Genomic DNA, 4,851 nt, shown 5'->3' with positions numbered 1-4,851 from the left:
ACAAGTTGATGATATTTCCATTTTATGATTTCATATTGTCAACCATTCTTATTCAGACTGAAGTTGGACTCATAACCCATTCTGTGGCTACACTATTTATTAAATACCGTTTAAATAGGCACTGAAGAATAATACTTCCTACTAATGTATGTTTCTAGGATATGAACTCCTGTCCTGTAGGTGTCGCTATAACATCGACCTTGCTTGCAATTGCCTTTTACGACCAACAGGTGTCAGTGTGGACGTCGCTGTTTCACCTCCCCCTCCCACTTCGTGTGTCGAGTTGTTGTGTAGCGACAAGCGCAGAGAAAATGGAGGACTGAGCAGGACGCAGTAAAAAGACCAAAATATACTTAAACTAAAACGTAAGTAACGTTTGATTTCTCTCGGTGTTAACGAAAAACTGAATAATCTTGTTATGATGTCTAAGTTGCGTCAGAGAATCTGTGTTTTTTTAATGCGTATCTGATTTAAAATAAGGTTGGAATTTGATGAACCCATTTTGTATGTCGGTGGCGTGGCGGGCGCATGACGCGGGCGCAAGAGCGAAGCATGGGGCCTATATGGCGTATTTTTTTTGCGTTTTTAGAAACTAACACAAACTAAAAACAAAAATATTAATACATGAATTGTTTGACGGAAAGTCGTTGCGTTTTCTCGTGTGCCAACGAGGCGTGTTTGAAACTAGGAAAGTGCGGTTTGTTGTAATCTGGGGCCTAGTGTGATTTGAGATTGACCAGGTTTTGCCATTGACATTGTTCAGAATGCAACAGACTAGAATTGTAATCCCTGACATTTTTTTAAAACGTTATATTTGTATTGTTTTAATGTAAGTGTATTGTAGATTTAGAAGCTCTTAGACTACGTCCAAGTACTGTGCACAATATACAAAACGTGTAAACACAGTCTCGTGTGGGAGTAACGTACTACAGCAGTGTTTACACGTTTATTTAGGTTGATTTGGCTTGTGTTACCGTGTTTGATATATTTGCACTAAAATATTTCTGACACCCTACTTTTTTTTTTCACCACGAGTTTTGTAAATGTAACGTTCCATTATTTTTGTTGTTATTTACTGCATGTTTCCTAGGCACCTAATCGCAGTGTAAAGCGATACTTACAGCGCGACGACGAATATCATTCCTGTGTGTGCATGCATGTACATACGTATCTAGCACTTTGCACAGCGCTGGATTTTAAATATTAAATTCCACTCTATAAATATTGATGTAATACCGCATTACGCAATGTTATGTTGATAGTGCCCAAACTGGGGAGGTGGGCGCATTTAGATTTGGAGAACACAAGGTCGAATAGTGACACAACTAAGCACATGTAAAGGGTTTACTTCAATCATTTAGATGGCATGAGCCAACTGTAAACTGCGTTTATAGCTTCGTGGCTAAGGGTAGAGATATGTGTTATGTACAAAGGTCAATTTATTTTTGTTCCTTTTTAGTAACTAGGAGGAGTCTAGGGATAAATTATCCATTGATAGCATGTCACGGCTTTTCCGGTGAAGGGGGAGGGACATGCGCGTAGAAAACCTGGCGGCTTCCTGTTGTGCTGCTCACTGAATTACTTTACCTTTTTATTACGAATGGTAATCGACTGCTTTCGGTTTTGCTTCCTGCACAGATGACCTTATATTCGAATCCTTGTTGGAGGCCAAGGCGATGTCACCTCACTGCATGTTTAGGCACGGTGTAGCAGTTGTTTGAGGGAAGCTGCTTCACAGATTTGTAGAACGATACATCAGTTTTGCAAACGAAATGTTTATACACCACAAGCTTTTTTTGTGTTTGTGTTCAGTTTGTTTTAACCATTTGAGCATTTTAAAGTAATTGTACCAATCAGGCAGATTCCTTATTCAAATATATACAAATTGTAATAAGGAGCAAGATATCTCACACATTTCTTGGTATCTTTCAATACAGTAGCTAAATCGTGTGCTCTTATATGCCTATGATTCAATCAGAAAGATCAATGCAGTGGTATTCCAAATGTTATCCATTTAAATGTCAATGCAGAATGAAGTCATTGGTTATTTTTCAACACAGATCAGATGATCTTGTGCACTTTGTCATAATTTGCACAGGTGGTCAGGTCCGTGTTGATGAAAATCTAGGGTTAATGTGGACTCTAATTGGAGTCTTTTTTCTTTTGACTTGGAGTTGTGATTTAAACAGTGCATATATGTGGCTTACTTCACTCTTCCGGAATGCTTTTACTATAGCATTCGTAAGTTTTTACACTTTCAGTTGTCTTAAATCATATTGACATGTTTCACTATTTATTTACAATGTTTCTTAAGGATTCAGCAGAAAATGTAAAGTCCAAAATCTCTTGAAATAAAAACATGCTTACTTTGCTGAAAAGACAAATCATTTTTTCATGTGGTTGTGCATTAAAGCTGGCCAAGATGAAAGGTTTTAATTGTTGCTTTTTTTGGGTCATTCTAAAAGGTAGAATATCCAGTCAATCAGAACTTAATATTGGACAATTACTTTGATTTACTAAAGCTGTTGTACATGCTCTGCTGTGAAGTGTTATATTTGTTATAACTTATTTAATCTGAATAAAGTAAATCCACATGTCTAGTGCATATCAATTCAAGGGTCAATTCAACACTTTCAATTTGATCGGATGACATCTTTTAAATTGTGGTGGAACTCAAATGAACGATGGTTACCACAAAGTTCCAGACTATTGCCCTATTTAATGCAGAATTCTTCTTTTGCTGCTGCTGGAAGGATTTTCATGCAAGTGAAATGAGATCACCCACACACACACACCCACACCCACACACACACATTTGCTCTTGTCAGTTTACACACTATTTGTAAGTTGAAATAAGCCTATTGTTCATTGTTACGTGTCACTGGTGCACTATGAAATCTTTAACACAGTATCTGACAAGTGCATTTGTTGCTGTGTGTTTCTCAATTTGCATTTAAATGTGGTCTACGACACATTCATTTTAAAGAATGTTGTACCCATGTATTGATTTAACACATTTATACACAGTATAAGTTGCTACCATTCGTGCTTTTATTAGCCTGCTGTAAGAATACATGATTTTTACATTTACTTTGTCTTAAATGTGGAGGGGAACAGCTTGTCCTATTGTGATCAAGCTTTATTTTCTCAGGGTATATGTAGACTGTCTCTCTGTTACTGTTTTTGTTTTGCAAGTACTGTCTCCAGAGAACTGCTTATTCAGACTAAACTTATTAAGAGCATGAGAATCTCTGGATAATTGGAGGCACCCAGTTTGTGTCTCCTTCAATCACACTGTACATCAGCTTCAATGAAACTTGCCCTTGACTTTAGCACAAGCTACTGAGACTAGCACAACCCTGGGGATCTGTCACATTACATGTGCTTACTGGCCATATTACTGAGGCTTTCAGTTCAGTGTATAGCTGTGGTGGGAGGTGAACGTCACTGACGTGCTTGTTTCATAAGGCGAATTTTAGATGCAACGTCGTTTAGTCTGTAGAGAAACATTACATTTTATATCGATTGTCCAACCTGCAGCCTACATTTCTTTGTTTAATCTCCATTTGTTAATTCTATGCTTTATACATTTTAGTGCTAGGTTTGTGTTCTGTATTCAATTTAAAATAAATACATTTTACTGTCATTTCTAAGTAAGAAATAATGAATGCATTTTAGATTAAATAAAAACATTTTGTAGATTCAGGGTGACATTGGTTTAGTTGCTGTGGTGATAGAAGTGGCCACTTTATAAACAACACCATGAAAGTAACCCGTGCTCATAGGGGAAACATTTACCAGAGCATAGCTGGATCTGCTAGTACATTATGCTCAAGAGAATCAGGATCTAGGTCAACATGTTGAGAACATAGGTTCTCAGTCTGGTTCATAGTGATTCCTAATATACATGATCTCTGTCTAAGGCTTGCCCATCATTTCCTCTGAAAGTTTTGAGCTAAGATAAGTAAACCTGTACCAGTTTCAATATTGAGGTTAATTACAAGCAAACCTGTGCTGTGCTGTGCTGTACTGTGAGTGGACTCTTCATTTTTCTCTTCTTGAACTTTCTGATGGCAAGTCATGTCACATAGAGAACTGTTTATACATTTATGATGAAACTTGCTAAAGACAGATGGTGTTCAGTCCCTGTGTTTTTCACACTTGACAAGGGAAGCATTTATTTAATACATTTAGTTATGTCAGATATTCTTTCACAAGTTATCAAGTGTGTCAGAATAGTTGAATATATAAGCATCTTGCTGCATGTCAGACTTGCTTTTTAACATGCTCATAAGGTACATATATAGATCATGGTGGTTTTCTTTTTCATGTTACTGATGGCTTTGATTTGGTATACTGTTTTAGTTTTGTAAACTTTTGACCACTTATCTTTTGGTAACTGGTTTGCAGTGTTTTTCCTAGGCTCATGACTTGCAGTATTTTGCATAGCCTATTTATCATACCACTCCGATTACATACAGGTATGTCACATTTTAGATTTTTCTATATCTTTTATCCAGAGAATCGCTCACCCAATTGTGTTGAAACTTACTAAAAAAAAAAATGAGTTGGGTATATGGAGTATGTCTATCCCACCCTTGATTTAGTATCTGTTTCTATAGAAGAGCTTATCCGATTGCAATGAAACTTGATTAGGGTGTTTTTTTAGCACAAGTAATTCAGAGTATAATCTGGTGGAAGAGAGGAGTAGAAGAAAAAAAAATATTCTTTTTGTGGCAATAATTTTACAAAACCACTGCCGGCAGTGTCAAAGGAAGCATACAAATTATGGTAAATGTATAGTTTCACAGCCACACATTTAAAAAAAAAAAGTAAAATAATACTTTCACT

At 36.6% G+C, this 4,851-nt stretch overlaps 1 protein-coding gene across 2 annotated transcripts in view; it reads left to right on the top strand.

Moving 5' to 3' along the window:
- The first annotated feature begins 221 nt into the window (after positions 1 to 221).
- LOC117427830 (death-inducer obliterator 1-like) overlaps positions 222 to 4,851 on the top strand; it is a 35,715-nt gene continuing 31,085 nt past the window's right edge. For both annotated transcript variants that reach the window (XM_059004342.1, XM_059004341.1), the window contains exon 1: positions 222 to 365. The gene's annotated coding sequence lies outside the window, so the exon portion shown is untranslated. The remainder of the gene's footprint in view (positions 366 to 4,851) is intronic.

The sequence above is a fragment of the Acipenser ruthenus genome, chromosome 29 (genome assembly GCF_902713425.1).
Source record: "Acipenser ruthenus chromosome 29, fAciRut3.2 maternal haplotype, whole genome shotgun sequence".
NCBI classification, from domain to species: Eukaryota; Metazoa; Chordata; class Actinopteri; order Acipenseriformes; family Acipenseridae; genus Acipenser; species Acipenser ruthenus.
The sequence above is the reverse complement of the archived record's forward strand: the minus strand, read 5'-3'. Positions and strand labels throughout refer to the sequence as shown.